General features: G+C 35.7%; 1 pseudogene; it reads right to left on the bottom strand.

The window, feature by feature from the left end:
* Positions 1-20199, bottom strand: part of LOC143639999 (nucleotide sugar transporter SLC35D1-like) — a 61456-nt pseudogene extending 41257 nt beyond the window's left edge.
* Positions 20200-20419: the final 220 nt, after the last annotated feature.

Here is a 20419-nt window from a genome sequence, read left to right as displayed (position 1 = left end):
AAAAGAAAAGCCCCCAAGGCAAGACACACCCCCAGTGACCCACCCCCTCCAGTCACACCCTACCTGCCTACAGTTACAGAATCACTGCTATTTCAAAGAATATATATTAAGTGCTTATTATGTCACAGATGCTCTTCTAAGAATTGAAAAGGGAAAAAAAAAGATGAAACCCAGTGTGAGGCACTGGGTTCGATTCTCAGCACCACATAATAAATAAATAAAAAAACAAATAAATAAATAAAGGCATTGTGTCCATCTACAACTAAAAAAAAATAAAAATAAACAAAAAAGAAAACAAGAACTACCTCACTAAACAACAATTGTTGATATGTAACTCACACCACTTTCTTCCTAACCTGAATACTCATAGTACTTACTAATAGGCATGCACTTTGATATTGTCTCATACCTAGGCTTTTGGGGGATACCTTATATCTAAACCATAAGGAGTATGTTGCTCTTAGAATGGCAAGTCTGCTCCCTAATAAGATGGTATGGTCTTTAAAGACGATACCATTTTATTGCAGCTTCTTTTTTCTTATTTTCTGAGTCTAACACAGTGAGATATACAATAGTCTTTAACTATATGAGAATGTTGAGATGGAGAAGATGTTAAGGAAAGAATGTTTAGAAAAAGAGCATGGGACTGTAAGAAAGCCAATATCCATTTGTACCACAATAAATGTTTTATTAGTAATAAGAATGAGAATAAACATTTATACAAAATCCAAAATAATGATGGAGTTTTACTATAAAACAATGAGTTTAATTTCTAAAATTAGTTTATGATTCTAACTGGAAAATATTTAAATGAACTGACATTCTTCAAAATCATTATTCTTCTAAAATAAACCTTTCTTGACTTTGCCTGATACTTTTATTGGAAAAACAAAAGACTATTATTCAAAATTCTACTCTTCTGCTTAGAGATAGAAGAATTGAATAAGAGGAAATCTAGATCTAACATAGGTGACAAAGCAAATTTTCACACTATGAATAAATATTCTTAACTACACTAAAGCATTTCAAAATGAATGTGAGTTACTGAATTTCAAAATGTGCGAATTATAACTTTTTACATAAATTGTCATCATTCTGGAATGAAGAAATGGCTCCTTTGGTCAATTTTTTCAAGTAGCTACAAGCAATAGGTCAAAGTTTTAATATAATGAAAATTCTGTCTTTGCTAGGTCCTTAAAATACCTAACCATATTAATTCTTCCAACTTTCTCATATACAAATTGGCCTAGAGAATTGTAATCTTGCCATTAGGGGATGGTCATTTTACATCACATTCTTACTCCAAAGAGTAAAGGGTGCTTCAGTCAGGGTCTTGCTAGGAGGAAGCAGACCACTGTGGAAAGACCCTAGTCTTTGCTATAAGGCTTGGGTTTAAATTCTGATCCTATTACCCCCCATCCCCCACCCGATACCCCCTACCCCTTAGTATGGCTTTGGGCAAGTTATTTACTTTCTCTGAACCTCTACTCTCACATTAGTAAACTAGAGATAATGTAAACTTTCTAAGCTATCATGTTATATATAGAAAGCAACTAGCAGATAATACAGATTCAAAAAATGCTAGTTTTTCCTACCATTTTCTTCACAGTCACAGAAATTTACTCATCACAACTGGTCAGAGCAGTTAGCTCTGTTTCCTACTTGAGGGCCATTTCTAGATCTTCTAGTACGCAGGTCACATCATTAGAACTTTACACATCTATTCAAAATGATATGTGCAAATTATTTAAAATACAGAGGTCTTATGTAACTATATTTCATAAATTATCAGTATCCTTTGTTTCAAGAACAAGTTTTCAATAGTCTAACTGCTCTCAAAAACCTTTTATTTCAGCCTTCACTGATCTGTGGGCATCATCACTGTCTTAAGAATGAATAAGTAATAAGTATTTGATGAAGTACTAGCCAGGGGGATTATCAGAAAGAATCTGGGACAGAAATCCTTGGTAGGATTCTGAATTTCAATTTGATTTGCAAAATGTTATAAATTCTAACAATATGGAATTAACTTTTTCCCTAGGAATACAGGTTTATTTTAGAGAAAAATTCTTCTCTAGATTTACTTTAGTACTCTATTTTGGATTTACTTAACTAAACATTTGCAGAAAATTAGTTACCAACATTAGTTTCTATTTATATGGTCATAGCACCACACAGTAATAAGTATCTCCTAAGGAAAAAAAAAAAACAACTTGGAATTTAAGCCAGGATGACAATTATCAGAGAAACAAAATTCTAGTGATGCCTAGAATCTTGCTTAGGGTTTTGAAGTTTTTACTATTTCAAGATTCTTGTGCTTCTCAAGGATAGTTTGCTAAGATTCCTATTTTATAGTTTAATCAAAAATGTAAAAATTCCCTTCCTCTATTCTGGCATATATGAAAAGGACACTAGTTAGCATGTACTATTTTTATGTTGACAAGAGCTATTTTGAGGCACCTTAGTACTCTCCAGCACTTATGCCAAGAAGGAAGTTAGCATGACATTAGTAAACTAAAGAGTAAATTCTCAGTGTGTATTACTTAATAAGCACATTTCTTTTTAACAACCCCACAGTTTATTTTTTTTCGGTCAAAAACAATATAGTAATTTATCAACATAAGCCATTTAACCATAATTAGAAAGTCCTACCTTTTGTGCATCTCCTGTGAAATATGCAATGGCCATGGTGGGCAGAATCATGAACAGTGTGTTGTAATAGAGAAGACCATATTTCCCCAGATCCTAGGATAATAATAATAATAATAATAATAATAATAATAATAATAATAATAATGTATGATTTCGTGTGACTTTCTTAAGTTAAAAAGGCTTTAATTTCAACAGATGCATTCAAGTCTGAAATGCAGCACTAAGCTTTATGCTGTATGATTCATGTTCACAGGACCAGGATTATAAGTAGTCCTGAAATTATAGACAATAAAATTTATGATTTATTTAAAGTATCTCCGTGTTGGCCATACTAGGATAAACCAAATTATTAATTGTTTATGGTCACAAGTATCACTGAAAAGTGTGCCTCATTTTGCATGGCAGCAAGCAAAAAGCCATAGAGAAACAAAGCAATCTTTAAGAATAGGTGCCCAGTCAGCCAGAGACATGTGCTATCCAGGAATGGAGGATGTATATAGAAGCAAACAAATGATCCACATCATTCACATAACTGATAAATAACAAAAATAGAAATGCCAAAACTGTTTTCTTTTCACATTTTAACTGTTTTGAGTACTTTTTAAAATATTTTTTAGATGTCGATGGACACAATGCTTTTATTTATTTATTTATTTTTATGCAGTGCTGAGGATCAAACCCAGTGTCTCACACGTACTAGCCAAATGCTCTACCACTGAGCCACAACCTCAGCCCTGTTTGAGTCTCTTTCTTCCCAACTCCTGAATTTTTTTAAGTTATTGGGGATTGAATCCAGAGGTGCTTTACCATTGAGCTACACCCTCATAGTTTATTATTATTTTTTTTAATTTTAAGACCAGGTCTCACTAAGTTGCTGAGGCTAGCCTTAAACCTGTGATTCTCCTCCTCAGACTCCTGAGCTGCTGGGATTACAGGCATGTACTACCATGCCTAACTCTCCCAAACTTCTTAAACACAGTACACCAACTAAATTTTACTTAGGGCATCATCATAAACACACATTACTATAGCATGTTCTCATACAGTGCTGCCCTTAATGCTGTTTAATAGCCCCTATGCTATTTTTTTCATCAGCATTTGTGTCTGTTTCAGAGTTTTTCTGTTTCTCTTGTTGCAGATTATCTTTTACACTGCTAGCAAGCCTTTGCCTCTAAACAGAACACCACTTCTAGTTTGCTGATTGTAATCCATGAAATGAAAAGCAGATCAATGAGCTTAAAAGTTCTAATGTAAATAAGTTCTAAGTCATTTCTAAGTGAAGAACTAAATGTCTCTCCTAGGAGTAAAATACTCTGAACTTTTTTTTTCCCCCCTAGGTTCTAGGATGTATTCTAGACTGCACTGTTCAAAAATAGTAGCCACTAGCCACATGTAGCTATTTAAAGTTAATTATAATTACATAAAGCTTCCAATTCAGTTCCTCAATTATATCTGTCACTTTTTAAATGCTCAATATCCACATATGTCTCGTGGCTATTAGTAACAAACAGCAGAGAGAGATAAAGAAGACTTCCAACATCAAAAGAAATTCTTTTGGACAGCATTGCTTCAGACAATTGAAGCTGCTGGATAAATGTTTTAATTAGTATTTATTATCCAAAGCAGTAAATGGATTAAAAGGAAACACACACACACACACACACACACACACACACACACACACACACACACCAGAGTAAGACCAAACTTCTATCTGCTCACTTTACTTAAAAAAGGCAAAAATGTTTACTAGCATCTTCCTTTGAAATGCAATCATCATACAGTCATCAGGCAAATAAATGAAGGATGAGACATAAAAGGCATACTTAGAGAAAATGTATAGGAAAAAAAATCTATACTGTCCCTAGTTCTTCAAGGATATATTTTTTAAAAATTCTCTGAGAAAATGAATAGGGTAATCACACAATCTGTAATACTCTGGAGGAGAAGGCAAAGCCCTGGCCAAAAGGATTCCAATTCAATACTATTATAATTATTGAACAGGATATTTATATTTATTTATCATCTGAATTTCAAAAAAAAAGACCTAAAGTAATTTCAGAAATATTGTAAGTATAATATAGCAGAGTAAGAACTAAGCAGAACAGGGGATTGTGGCTCAGCAGTAGAACACTCGCCTAGCATGTGCAAGGCCCTGGGTTCAATCCTCAGCACCACATAAAAATAAATAAATAAAATAAAGATATTGTATCCAACTACAACTAAAAAAATAAATATTAAAAAAAAAAGAACTAAGCAGAAAAGTTCATCTGACTGAAGATAAAACACGGGTAGAAAGTAAGATAAAACCATCATCAGTTATAAGACTAAATTATGAGATAAAAACATACCAGCTGCTCAGGAAAAACTATGGTGACATCTAAGATAAATATCTCATTTGGGTACTCACGTAGGGTACATTATGAAATCAAGAACAAGTCCTTCAAAAACAACCCTATGATGCAGCAAGCTGAGTTCTATATACCTGTTTTTTACTGTAATACAACCTCACAAAGTATCAAAAGAATTGTGGGTCAAATACTCAGCTTTCTGATGGTCTGGCTTGATCTGAAAATAAATTTAATGTCTGCATACTCAAAGTATATAGCAAACAAACCAAAAATATTCTGAAATGCCTTCATGTCCACGCCACCAATAGAAGGCAAAGAGCTGGATGTACAAAGGTCACGTATGAGATCCAAGCCAGGAAACTCGGCAGTACCCTTGAGGGAGCGAAACTAATGCTTCCTCAAGATTCCTACCATTTGTCGGGCAAGTACACAAAGGTCATCCTGTTCTGCAAGCGCCTTCCAACACTCACTTCCCTTCAAGATTGCCCAAAGGCTTCAGGATATTTCTCTTGTTCCAGATCCCTCACTAAGTATCTTCAGAACAGAGCCATGAGCATTTATGACATTTTTCTCTATGAACTTTGTAACCTTCCTACCCCACTCTAAGTCAATATTCCCATAATCCCTTCCCAAAAGCCATCAATAAAACCTAATTGCTAATTAAAGAACTTTCTTATGTGAACACCAGAATATAGGCATTTACCCTCAGAGAACCTCCATGTCTCTCCCATCTCTTCTAAGTACTTTTCTTTATTCCATACTTTTTACCCTGATGAATTGCTATTACCATTCCCAACATCAGTAAATATCTAATAAAGAAGTTTTAGATAGCTACCTACTTTTGAATCTAATTTTTGTTTTATGTATGCACCATTTGCTGCTGTCAGTATATCGTTTATCAGAATAAAAACATATCCTTCCAGATCAAATGCCAAGTCAGAGCTGCAAAACATAAGCAAAAGTTTAAGAATAAGTTAGATTTAAAGAACATTCATTTAATTTTTAATAGGTCTGAACTACAATATTTGCAAGAACATTTCTTTTCCAGCTAAATGAACATTAGGTTATTATATCAGCTACTAGTGTTTCTTGAGTCCTGGTCACAGTTGGCAATTCCATACTCAATAGGGATTATTTTAGAAACAAAAACACTAATGCTTAAACACATCATAAGGAATAAACAATCATGCCAGTTAATAGTAAACTGTTCTGAATTCAAAGTCAGACCAAATCAGGCAGAAGGCATCAATTTCACAAATAAGGAAATCAAAAGTTCTTAACATATCATTTTTCAAAAAGTTCACGAAAAAGATGGGACTAACTTCCACAGGCAGTTGGGCAGAATTTCTGAAGTATGGATCACAGTAAGCTGTGAGAGGGCACATAGTAGGAACTCAAATACTTACTCAATGAGGTAAAACTAGTGAGACTGGGGAAATTGAAAATCTCTGCTACTTAATAGGGTAGTAAGCACAAGATAAGAAATCAGTAAATTTAATGGAATAAATGAATAATCTGAGCAAAGTAAGCCTTCAGTGTACTTTAACACCTCAGCCAAAATGGTGTCCTCACATTCTATGACTTTGCAGAGACACTACAATGCTTGTAGCTGAACCTCTAAATGGAACCAAAAGCTGAGGAGCTGCATACTGCTGCAGTTTCAGACAGGATTAGCCTAATGCACACCCCCTAATCCAAGCATATGGCAACACTCTAACTTCAGGTTCTCTTCTTCTCCATCTTTTTCACAAGCCAAAGGTTCTAATTAAGCAGGGCTAGTTAGAAACACTCCTCAAAGCTTTCTGCAGGCCAAAGTGAGTCCTGAATAAACCTGTTGTACAATTTTGGATCTCACTGGCTTCAAGAAAGTGCTTCAAAATGTTCAGAGGTTAACAGGACACCTTTTAAAAGAAAGGCAGATACCTGGTGTAGAATTTTTCTCCAAGGAGACAAATACAACATTTGGCTATAAAACCAAATTCTGGTAACAAATTTTGCCACCCTCTCTTTTTTAGAATGAAATTTCACTTGGAGATCTAAGATAAAATAGAATTTAAATTATACTTCCCCCCAGTTACACCACAAGGATATGATGAAAGTAAATGAGCCATCCATTGGAATACCCAGATGTAAATGTATGTCAGGTAGAATCTGTGACATCAGTAAATCCATCTATGCATGACCAGGGCTGAGTAAAATGTATCAGGCTTCTAGTGATCATTTTCATTTTCTGTCTTTGGGTATACATTTTCCCCATGTAATTTTTTTTCTTTATTTATTTTTAAACTGCATCAAAATAATCATGTATATTTTGGGTGTATAGTGTGATAATTCTATACATACACAATGTATAATGATCAAATCAGAACAATTAGCATAGTCATCTCCTTTTATCATTGCTTTGTATTTTCCTCATACACTTTAAAACTAGAACTTTTATAAAAAGGGGAAATGTTCCAGTAATCTAATAAGACTAAGTAATGACATCTGTAATGTATCTTAAGTGAGGCCAAATAAAGCAATGATATTATTCATTATTCCATAAGTCAAGGTATTCATTGTCATTTGCCTCACCTCACAAAAGAGCAGACACCATTTTCTTTAAAAATTTGCAAAGTAAAAGAATGCCACATGGTTTATGAAATTGCATAGACTCTGAATTCAGGCACGCATTCAAATTCCAGCATTTATTAGCAGTGCAACCTTGAGAAAGTATAGAACTTTAAATTTCCTTTAACTATAAAGTAGGAAAATTATACCCATACCATTCAGCACTATGAAGAATACATAAATAATGTGCTCAATGCTGAAAATATTTTGTGGCACACAGTATGTGCTCAGTAAGTAAAGGAGAGTAACAAATCCTAAATTACATGAATTTAAGAATCCCCAAAATTTTAATTTTGCCAGCCTTGACCTTAACACAGCCAAAGATTTAACTTCTGAAGAAGACACGACTTTTACTTAGGCTACAAAAAAATTATTCTGATTGGTAACTGATCATTTATTATCAAAATGTATTGACAATTTTTCATGTGCTATCTGTAGGCCCTCATCTTACCTGGCAGCTACAAAGGCTCCAATAATCATTGCAAATACAGTCATCTGAATACCCCAAGAAAAAGTCTTCCTACAAAATAAGATAATTAAAAAATACATATATGTGACTTTATTATTTGTACAGACACATTTCATAACAGGCAAAAAAACACAAACAATTGTATTTTAAATATTTCCAAGGAACTGGATATTTAAAAGAATCTCATTGATGAAGCAAAAACTCAATTTGCTATGTAAATAATTGCAGTCATTTTTCTTATTCTTACCATTTGTTATTGAGTTGGCATTTTTGTAAGTCAGGATTTTTTTAAGTAGGAAACACACATTTTCAGTGAAAGATATAAATGCTATTTAAAACCTAGAACTGTGATTCTGACCCAGCTTCACTCAGTGGCAGCAGCAGACACAGAAACTGTAGAAAATTAAAACTCAAGTTCAGATAGGTTTCCAACTTGTTTAACCTTCCCAACTACTGCTCCCACAAACTATCAATTTGATGGCAAGGAAAGAATTTAAACTTTTCAAAAGCTGAAGTAGAACCAAGACAAATAATTTGAATATCTCACATATGCTGGGCACCTATTCAAGGTGCTTTAAGTTGTTTAAAGAAAAGATGTATTAGAAATTTTGCTCACTTGAGTAAAACTCCTTCAGCAAACATTGTAAACAGGATGGAGAACCTTCTTAAAACTGTAAACATTAGTAAGCTGCAAAAACAAAGATAATTAGGTAAAATAAAGTTCAATTTATTTTTTAAACCAAGATTTTTCAAATTGGTAATTTAAAATAATGCTAATCATTTCCTTTCCTATGGAAATTCCATGCTGATTAACTTCTTATTAAATTAAATCCTTACTTGTCTCTTTAAAAAGAGACAAGTAAGGATTTAATTTAAAAAGCTAAAAAAGTTGCTTTTAAAAAAACTACTAAAAGTGAGAAACATTAACTATACAATGGTAAAAATCATACATCATAAATAATACATATATTTTTAAATTTTACTTTGCTAATTATGCAAACATCCTGACATACAGATGTTAGTCTTTAATGTAAAAGGGCCTATATCACCTTTCTTCACTAGACCACCCCAAAACACCTAGGAAAATCTTACCCCATAAAGCATTCCTTGCTTGTCCTTTTGTGAAAGTCCTCCATTAAATTCCTAGAGCATTTTGCTTGCACTAATAAACATATAGTTATTTCTGAATATGTCTTATCTCACTATAAAGTGCCTTATATTTAGCTGGCAAACAAAGGTAGGGGATGAATGGATGGATGGATGGATGGCAGGCAATGGATGAAAAAAAAAGCAAACTATAAGCAGCATTTCACAGCAGACCTTCATTTCTTTCCAAGTGGGTAATGAGATGGAAAAGAATGCCCCACCCATGATAATAAATCTGTCTCACTTGGAACTCTCCCCAGAGATACCCCTGGCCATCCTGTCAGGTTACTTGCTTTAAAAAAAGGAAATGAAAAATGATATGCCACTGATTCTCAAGACATCTCACTATTCATGATTATCCAAAATGCCAGAGCTTCAGCTCATGTAGAAGTAGTGGAGCCATGGGTTTCTGTCAAACTATTTTCCTATGGGTGTCTTTGGAACATCACAAACCACAAAGGGGAGAAGCCAGGAACTGGAAGGTTAGAGGATAACAGTCAATGTAGTCAGAGAGAGCTACTGCTTCTTTCTAAAAGTAAAGATGCTGCCTCTATAATTACATGGCAGTGGGTAAGATATTAATCATATTTGTTATCAGGGTTCCATCTCATTTTAACTATTTCATGTGAGAAGAAAAACTGAAAGTTCTCATTTCCATCCTTTTTTGCTGTGTGGAATGTGCCTAAAATATAGTACTAATTAACTATATTAATGAATAGAAATCCCCGAAGCCTTTTATCTCTCACTACTGCATATCTGAGAAAATAATGAAAATCCCCTATCATAGCATTTTATAACATTTTAAATGCCTCTAACATCAAAATGAAACAGGATAAAGCAACTATTCTTTCTCTTCAAAAGAAATGGGCTTACACTAAAGCCTTTAGTGCAACCTTCATTATTTAGTAACAAAAACTTTCTAGTCCTTCCGTTTTTTTCTAGAATCAGTAACAATGCATTAAATATTTGACATTTATGTACAACTTTAAGAACACATTATATTAACCTCACTAGTAAAATAAAATTATCCATACTTCAGTTTCTTTGTGCTGAACAGTCCCGTGATTTGGTTCCCAAAATATAGTAGAGGTAGTGGAAACGTCTAGAAAATTTAAAAAGGGATAACAAAACTCAATAATAAAGATAGCTAAAACAAGGTCCTTTCAAACAGAAACAGTTTTGCTTTTATGATCAAATTATTTCCACTTGAAACTTAAGATTAGTTCTCATAAACAATTCTGAGCCCAAGGAAACACCCAAACAATATTAACTATTCTCTGAGACACAACACTAAACTAGCAGAAAGCGAGGGAGGAAGACAGGGAAGAAAAGAAATATGAATATGATCGACCAATGTAGGATAGAAACACTATTTGCTTTAAAATATGATAATGTATTAGCACATGGCTCTAATATCAGCAGAAAAAGGCAGGCATTTTATCTTGATGTGGAGTCAAGCAGAGGCAGACAGAAGAACATAAAAATAAACCCAAGAATAATGAATGCAGGATACACTGGCTAGATTAGACGGATATAGAAACTGCAGAACTGTTGCTCTCCCAACAAGTGAGCATTAATTAAAACAAAAAAGATTCCTGGGGTTTTTTCCTTCCTTAATTTTACAGAGACTGTGAACTTCTCTAACACACATTACTGCATTTATTCTTTAACTTCATAACATGTGCTCTATCTAGATGTGGATTTTGTTAGAGCTACAATTTTTAAATATGCAAGGCTCTGATAAAAAAAATACAGTGACTCCTTCACATAAAACAAAGTACTACTTTTTTTTAATCTTTTACCTTTCGAGGTACATTTCTGTCAAATTCAGGAAACTTGACTACTCTGAATGCCTTTCCCACCCAGAGAACTGCCACTGTGGCCACCATCTGTAAACAGAGAACACCAATGCACTGTTCTACACATAAAGACACACAGAGAAGTTCTGACAACATAAAACCATGTAACGCTGAAGATTCCAACTAACCTGGCCAAGTCCAACACATAGCGATGAGGGAAATCTATAAAAAGGGCAAAGAAAGAAAGAAAAGAAAAAAGTCAGAAAACCCAAACATAGCTCTGTGAATTCAACTTTTGCACCGACAATCTTAAAATGTCTTTTGATACAAATCCACACCAACTGTCTGTCCTTTATTCAAATTAAAATCTTGTGGGGAAAAAAAAATCCTGCCGGTTATGAGGCCAAATCACTGATTTTATAGCCTCGGGTGGCCACTTGTCTCATCTTGTCCGATTCCACAAACTTTATTTCAGAACTCCTGCAAATGCCACACATGCGGCCTTCTCCTGGGACACACCACACACCAACTGGAAATCCCTCCTCCGGCACTTCCCAGGAATCCCCACCAGAACTCAAAAGTAGCAGGTGGAGGTGGACAGCAGGGGTCTAATATACAATTGAATACACAGCTTAACATAACCATCATCATCTCGATGGCTTGCAGGAGTTCTGAAATAAAGTTTGTTCCTGCTTGAGTGGCTCATGATTTTGCCCAGCCAGACTGCAGCACATCTTTATCAGAATTGTTATCTCTCCTTCATGCCCCTCCTGTTCCATCTTTGTATACCCCATTTATATATTGCCTCACTCTGTCCATGCTGCTATAACAAAAGGCCTGCAACAGGGTAATTTATAAAGAACAAAACTGTTTCTCACAATTCTAGAAGCAAGTCCAAGACACTGGCAGGTTGGGTGTGTCTGGTGAGAGCTGACCTCTTCTTCTGAGATGGTGCATCCTCAGCAGCTGAAGAACACCATGCCCTCAGATGGCAGGGAGGTCAAGGTCAAAAATTAAGTTAAATGTTGTGTGAAGACTCTTCTAATGCATCATCACATTGAGGGCAAAGCCCTCATGACTCAATCCCCTCCTAAAAGTTTCTTAAGACTATCACATAGGCAGTTAAGGCTTGACTGTATAAATTCTGGAACAGATGTTCAGAATGTAACATAGAGGCTTTGGATTGCATGTTTATGTGTCATTCTCTTCCACTAGACAGAGAACTGCTTGAGAACAGCAGCTGGCCAGGGCACCTACCATGGTTCAGATGTTTTAGTTGGATGAATCAATGGATGGTAGCTTTATAACTAGGAATAAGGAAAAAGACCAAATCTCTTCCTTGAATTCTAGCAGCAGCAGAAAAATGACTAGAATGTTATATTTTGAATCTATATATTTTGTAAAAAGGATAAGTAACTGCTCATAATAAGAGTAAATATGTCTACATATATGTATATATGTTTACACACATATTCTTGTACATTTGTTAATGTAGAACTAAGGCAGAACACTGATTCTCAAGCCAGGCTTTGCTTCTGATACTAGTTTTGTGACCTTGGGAAAGTTATTAGACATCACTGTGCTTCAGTTTCCTCCTCCATAAAGTGATGATAACAATAATATCCACTGTTAGGATTATGGTGAGAATTAAATGAGTTAATAAATGTAAAGTGTCTAAAACACACTAAAATACTTTACAAGTGTTTATTATAATAACAATGATTACTGTTATTATTATCATCATTGCTATCATGCATACCTTTCTCTTGTCACTTATGATTCCTTGAGGAACAGGCAAACATGACTCTCTACATTATTCTCTTCTAAAAACTTCAAAGTATCCCATTACCTAGATGATCATAATTTATATAACCTTTCTTGTGGATATTTAAGTTATTGCCAATTTCTCAGTTTATAAACCATCCTTGTCCATTCAACTTTGTGCAGTAGAAGTTTCTAGATGTAGAATTGCTTAATCAAAGTCTACCTTTTTAAAAAATTAATAAAATCAAGAAATCAATCTCCAAAGAAGTTGTACTAATTCTATAGTACCAGTAACACTACATAAAAATAAAACTTGTTTTTAAAGTCATATGGCAACAACAGTGGGGAAAAAATATGAAAGAGGCCAGATAATAGTTCTTCAAGTTCTACCCTATGGAGATAAAAAATCACATAACAAATTTGTGCAATAAATCAATTGCGATTATACAAAATAAAAAAATCTCCTAAGAGCACTGATCCAGGTAACACCTATTGTTTTTCTCATGTGACTACATTATTTATTGACAAATATTTGTTAAGACCTACCACAGGCAAAGAACTACATTTGATTTTCTCAACGCCAATAATGACTGGGTTGCAGTGAGCCCTCTGTAAAATACTGTGTCATCTAACAGAGTCAAACATTCTTGGTAGGTGCCCAGGAAGATAAGGTGGGTTGCCATATTCTAACAGGATTTTGTCCCTTTTGCACATTATAGGTACTTACACTATTGGGTAATTTTTGGTATTTTAAGCACTCAGACCTGTTTACTAACCTGAGTAACTATAAATGGAGATCCACACATTATTTAGAAACTGCCTTAGATGTTCTCACTGAGCTAAATCTTCTCTATTTGGAAAGGCCAACTTTATGGATTGATCAATTTTAGATCTAGCTAGATAGAATTACTTGCAGAAAATCTTTGTAATTCAATCATGTATTTTTTTAAAAAATAAAAATCCATCATGTTTCTTCATCAGGGAAAATTGATTCTCTACACTGTTTTTTTAAACATAACTCATATTATTTCTTTTTCTCTGCCCCTCTTCCTTTTAGTTATAAACATGGAGTTTGAAATGTCCTTGTATTTCGTGCCTGTCTTGGTGCCTGGTATGGCATTTGTGATGAGTCATCATTGACTGTGGCTTCAACAGATTGGGCCACTTGCTCTTGTCCTGGCATTCTCATAGGCCATTTAAGGTTCACTTTCATTCACCAGCTTTATATTTCGCTGCCAGCCTAGATCAATGACCTGCTGTGCTGTACTACTGGTGACTTTATAGTCAGAAAGCAAAGGTCATATAGGTTCTCTATTTAAATTATGCTGTTAAAATTCTGAGACCCAAAAAACGTGGGAAAAGTGTGAAGCTTCTCTGCACTGCCTCATACTTCTCTAGTTGGGCTGGGAGAAATGAACCTGTTGATCACTTATGGTTGGCCTGGCGATGTATGACTCTTATAATTCATTTTCACATCTTGTCCTTACTGTCACAATGGGCAAAGTTGTGACTTATGAAGTTCTGGGGAGAAATAAAAAATATCCACATGCTTCTTCCCTTTTCAATGCTTTATTCACTCAAATCACTCAATACGATCTCACTCCATAGATTCTTAATCAAGAAAATGGCAATTCTTAATGCTAGGCACCACAATAAACATAGTCAGTTCACAGCAAACAATTCTAGATTAATTTTAAGCACTGCAAACACTTAGTCATGACAGGCTCATGACAGACATTCCCTCTGCATGCTAAGCTCAAGTGTCAGATCAAAAGTCTCAAATCTTAGGCTCTAAGTCCAGCAGATGCACTCACTCAGACCGTGGTGATCAGATAAGGAACCAAGGCAGGCTTCTCCTGGGGTGAAGCTGACAGCTGGCTGAGGAAGCAGGCATAGGGAGAAGTCTTTTACTCACCAGAGTCAAGAGGCTGCTGTAGAGTTTGAGAGCAGTGAGAACAATGCAGAAGATCAGGAAGATGAGAAGAGTTGGAATATCAGTCTAGACCCTCATCAGACTCTCAGCCTTATGTGCATTAGTGTTAGCTGAATGTCTGTTCATTTGCTCCATCATTTATACTAAATTTGGGGGCTTCTGACCATCCCTTCAATCCCTATAAGCTGCTACCAGATTTTTCATTGACAACATTCATCCTGAGGTTAAAGCATCTAGTCTGGTGGTCCCCACACTGATTTTTCTTGCTTCTCGCTCTTATCAGGGATAGGGCAACAAGCCAGAGACTTCACTCTGAGTTTATGGGGGGGAGGGGAAGAAGTGAATTATTTGTGCCTGAGGGCCATATTGGAAGGCTCCATAGGTGTGCCTGGTGAGACTGCAGGTTTCAAACTGAAGTTTTAAAATGGAGTTGCTTAGGCTCAGGCCTAAGGCCATCCTTATATTTACCCCTCTAGGAAGTAGGCATGATAAAAAATGTATAAACATGAAAATAAGGACTGAGAAGCATATACTAGATCTCTCAGCTCTAAGTGACTGGGTACAGATTTGGCCTGAGGTCTATTCAGCACATGATCTGTACTCTTTTCCTAAACAATCCTGCATCATTTGGGGCAGGTGGAAAGAGCTGCTTTTTAATGTTTTGGCAATGTCGATACTTCCTTTGATTGTGGTTAGTGGTTTTCAACACTATGAAGAAAAATAACTAGGATAAAAGAATAGCAGTCTATGGAAGACATGGTCTGTAATGACTCATTCACAAATATACCAGATACTAAGTTAGGCATTGGCAATATGAAGATACGTCAAACTCAGTATGTTTATATCTGACCTTTAAACAAATCTCTTCCCAGTCAGCTGCTTTTTCTATCTCCAGTCTTGGTAAACTGACCTCACTGTCTACCTATGTGCCAGGGCAAGCTATTAAACATCACTGGGCTTCAGTTTCCTATAACTACTTCACAATAAGTCTTCAATCCCCACCAAACTAGTTTTGCCCTTCCCACTGCACTGAAGCTGCTCACCTCTAAGTCAACCAGGACTATTGTGGAGCTAAAAACCCAGTGGTCACTCTTGGTCTCTTGCTTGACTCCTCTATGACACTACAAACCCTTCCCTTAACTTCTGGGCCACTCTGCTGCCAGGAAGACCTCCTGGTTCTTGGGCTGCTCCTTTTCATTCTGCTTTAGTGTCCCCTCCTTTTTGACCAGATCTTTTAAGTTTCACATTCCTCAAACTCGAGTATTTTCATTCTATTGTATTTCATTCCATGGTTTCAATTATGATTTGTTGTTTTGCCAGTGCTTCCCAGATCCACGTCATTTGTGTTCTTTTGAACTCCAAATTAATAAATCCACCTGTCTCCTGAATATCTTCAACATGTCTAAAACTAAGCTCATCATTATCCCTTTAAACCCAGCACCCTGCTTCTCCTCTATTGATCTGTATTATGCTCAGATAATATCAGCTGAAATCCTGGCTAGCTTAGCCAACCAAAATACTTCCCTTTTATCAGATCTAAACAAAATGTAATCCAAGTGTTAAATCAGTTGATTCCCATTTATATGGGAACATTAATATGATCAAGATCTCTATGACCTGTATTATGGTAGAGAGAGGAGACTTGGTATAATCTTAAATAAGACTATGATAATATCCTGCTGGCCCTCATATATAAGAGGTAAACTGCTTTTAGTTGGTCATACAAATCAATATATAGAGAAAGCATTTTCCATGTTAAAGTGTCTGAGTATTTCTATGACTAAGTATCAGGAAATGTAATTTTGATTTGCCCCAGTAAAAATACAAGTTGATAGTCACTTATCAAAAATGTGTGGGACCAGCAGTGTTTCATATTTCAGATTTTTTTCCAGATTAGGGATCCTCAACCTATAGTACATTTGAAACCTCAACTACAATTGGAGTTACCTTCTGGTTAAGTTTAGAATCGTGCTCAACTATTTGCTCAGGTTTGCCTTCAGCATTGGACAGACAAGGTTACTTAAATGGGAATGTGAAAGCCATTACCACTCATGCATCTTTCAATGCTTTCATGATGGCATTAATCCACAGTTGCTCTATACACATGATAATTCTTTCTGTTTACTTTCCTGGTAAGGAAGAAGTTTCAGAGGCTTCCTCTTTCTATGATCATGATCTTTATTTCATGAGTGAAAGAGTCGATGTCAGGATTTTGTCACTTGTCAAGTGTACCTATTACGTCAAATTTATCAACATATCTCTCTTCTAATTATACATTTAAAAATGGGAGCTGGGTGTGGTGGCACACACTTGTAATCCCAGCTACTTGGGGGGCTGAGGCAGAAGGATCAAAAACTCAAGCCCAGCCTGGAAAATGTGGCCAGATCCTGTCAAAAAAAAAGAAGAAGAAGAAGAAGAAGAAGAAAAAAGTGCAGGAAGGGGGCATGGAGAAATAATCACATGGACCCGCTGAACACATCATTTCAAATTAATCTAAGATTCTAATTATCACCTAACCCATCTAACCCATTTCTATAGTCTGAATGTTTATGTCTCCCACTCCAAAATTCCTATGTTGAAATCCAGTCTCCAAAGTGATAATATTAGGAGGTACTTCTAAGAGCATCCTTTGCAAGTGATTAGATCATGGGAGCAAGACCCCCATGAATGAGATTAGTGCCATTATAAAAAAGGTCAGAGAGACATCCTCACCCCTTCTATCATCTGATGATACAGCCAGAAGGCACCAACTATTAACCAGACACCACATCTCCTGTGTGTTGATTTTGAACTCATTACTCCAGAGCTGTAAGAAATAAGTTTTTGTTGTTTATAAGCTACCCAGTTAATAGTATTTTGTTATAACGGCCAGAACAGACTAAGATATCCAAGTAAACCCCCAATTAGACCCCAGGACTCTAGTTGTCCAGTAAATAGTATCAGTTGGCCAGTGTTTGAAAATCCCCAATAAGCCATTTCCTTTTCCTCAGTACTATACACAGTTACTCTGGTAAATGACTACAAATTCCTTTGGGAAGGGCTTGGAGGAAGATATACAGTATACATTTGTGGCTATTATCCTCACAGATAGTTGAACTCCCCTTAAATCCATGGGATTCTGTTCTGTAAGTAGGCTGAGTTCTGAAAATTGAGGAAAACACCATGACTCTCAATTTCAGAGATTCAGGTCAGGTATTTTTGCTATCAGGCCTGTTTTTTTTTTCCTATTATGTAGATTAAGCACCATTTTAGTAGGCTGCCTGTCTTTTTCATTCTAAGAGAAATTATAATTGATTAACTACTGCCAAGAGTTCTGTGGGCCAAACCACTATGTTACTGCTTTCCTTTTATGGTAAATATGCCCTACAGTACCTTTAATGGTTAAAGTACTGCTACTTGCACCAGAACTTCTTTATTAAATTTGAGAGCCCATCTCAATGTTGAAATTTCCCATCACAATTGACAGCTACAATAGAACTTCTAAATGATTTACATGTTCCATACAGAAACATGCTTCTTGATATGGTAGAAATGGGAGGATCCTCTGGATTCTTTTAAGGATGTGGTTGAAGAATGCATATGGAGATGACTCATGACAGATATATTCCAACATCCTGTCTCTTTAAATCTTGAGATTTCTTCCTCTACATTAAAATAGGAAATTCTCTTATCTGAGCCTCATTAAACACAGGCCACTGTGGCCCAAATCTCAGTCAACCAAAAATTAAATTGTTAGAATATTTCCATCTGGAAGAACTAACACATTAAATTTCAAACCTCTGATAAGTACAGTCTTGTCAATATATTTGACCCAATTCAGTGACATATTTCATCTTCCTTAAATTCCTATACATATTCCCCAAGTTTACACTGATGTAAATTAGGAAAATTATATAATTTTTTGTCTCATGAACTACTTTCCCTGGATTAGACTTTGTACTTATTCCCTGGTATATGCTGACATCTGATTCTAGTTATGGGTATAGTGGATACAGTTTTGAAGTAAAAGAAGGTTAATTTTCTCAGACACAGGAACATAAGTTGCTGCACTGTCAGAAGCTCAAAGTAACTTGAGAATTCAAAATTCTCAACTCTTTCAAAGTCTAAACACATGTGCTCCTACTCCAAGTTTTAAGATCCTTTTTCTTCCAATTTTCCTAACTTCTACAAGAGAGATCTGGCAAAGTTGTCAATCAGCTGATGTTATGAATTCTGTAAACTAGACAATTAAAGTATTGTTCATTTCTTTACAATTCTAACCCTGTGGCTATAAGAAGAGGGAGATTCTTTAGGGCTACCATAAAGTCTCTCTGGTTCTCTGATGAGATTTTACAGACAGTGTAAGGGCCTGAACTTGTTACTTTCTTTCTGTATATATTTTATTGCACTCAAAATTCTATCCCACTTCACAGTCCCATAGTAATTATAATTGCTAATGGCCAGATGCAGTAGGCACATGTTCCTGAGGCATTTAATTCAGTGGGCACTTCAACACAGTCAATTGCAGGTGATAATTTAATTAATCATGATACTTCTACATAACATGGATTACCAGCATTCATTTCCCTTTAGCAAGGAGCTCAGCATGACACTCAAGTTCAAGGACAAAAACAAAGTAATTCTAAGTCCGATTTCTAAGGTATGTTTCCCTGGACAAATATGTATATGAATCAGGGTCCAGTTGAGATACAAAATCCACACAGGTTTTTGCATTGTAGAGAGTTTAACAGAGAAGTTAACAGGTGTTAACTAGGTAAATGAAAGGTTGAAAAGAAACTCTCCAAAATAGAAAACCCTAATACATCATAGAGGGAGCAACTGCCAGAAGAGAAGAGAGAGCAAAAGGAAGAGGCTGGAATTTTTAAATCTTAGAAACTTAAAGGAGGAAGCCCAATATCTAAAACTCAGACCTCAGAGGAAGTCATGCAATTCAACTGATACTGGAGTCTTTGAGTTAAGGTCTGGGTGACAGACCTTTGAAGAGAGCATCATATGACTGGTCCTGTTGTTCAGGTGGGGGAAGAGTGTGATGAGGCTGTTTGGAAAATGCAAAAGAAAAAAAAACGGCTGCAAACTGCATTCAGCTACAGCTATAGGAAGGACTTTGCTCAACTTAAGTGAAGAATCATAGCTGTCAGGAAGCAGATAAGAGCCTTTCCTTCTTTCTCCTCCAGCTTTTCAGCCTCTTTCTACTGTCACCTATGACAGAATGTAACATAGATCCAGCCAGCCAAGCAGGCATATGATTTTCAAAAAGGCAAACAGCAGCTTCACAAAACAGGATATATAAGATGAGGTTTGTAACTGAGAGACAATAACTTAATATCTGTTTTAATAATAATTACCTCCATCTGCCAATCTGCTTACCTTAGAAACCTAGTAGTCATTTTCAGGGCCTCTCTCTTCTCACCTATCTATATAAGCTCCTAAATATCTCTCAAGTCTGAATGCAGTGACCTCACCATCACCCTTCATCGAGACTACCACAATGGCATTCCAACTAGCCTCCAGTCTAGATGACTGTTTTCCCTCCAAATTTTCCTTTATATAGCAGCCACACTGACAGTGAGTGATTCTGCAAAAATGCAGATCTGATTAGGATAAAATCTATCTCCTGATTTATTTCACTACACTCTCATTTTGGCTCCCCCTTCTCTGCTTATCCTTGACATTCTTTAGTTTTTCAAACACATCC

This window comes from Callospermophilus lateralis, unplaced genomic scaffold (assembly GCF_048772815.1).
Source record: "Callospermophilus lateralis isolate mCalLat2 unplaced genomic scaffold, mCalLat2.hap1 Scaffold_105, whole genome shotgun sequence".
Classification (NCBI taxonomy): Eukaryota; Metazoa; Chordata; class Mammalia; order Rodentia; family Sciuridae; genus Callospermophilus; species Callospermophilus lateralis.
The sequence above is the reverse complement of the archived record's forward strand: the minus strand, read 5'-3'. Positions and strand labels throughout refer to the sequence as shown.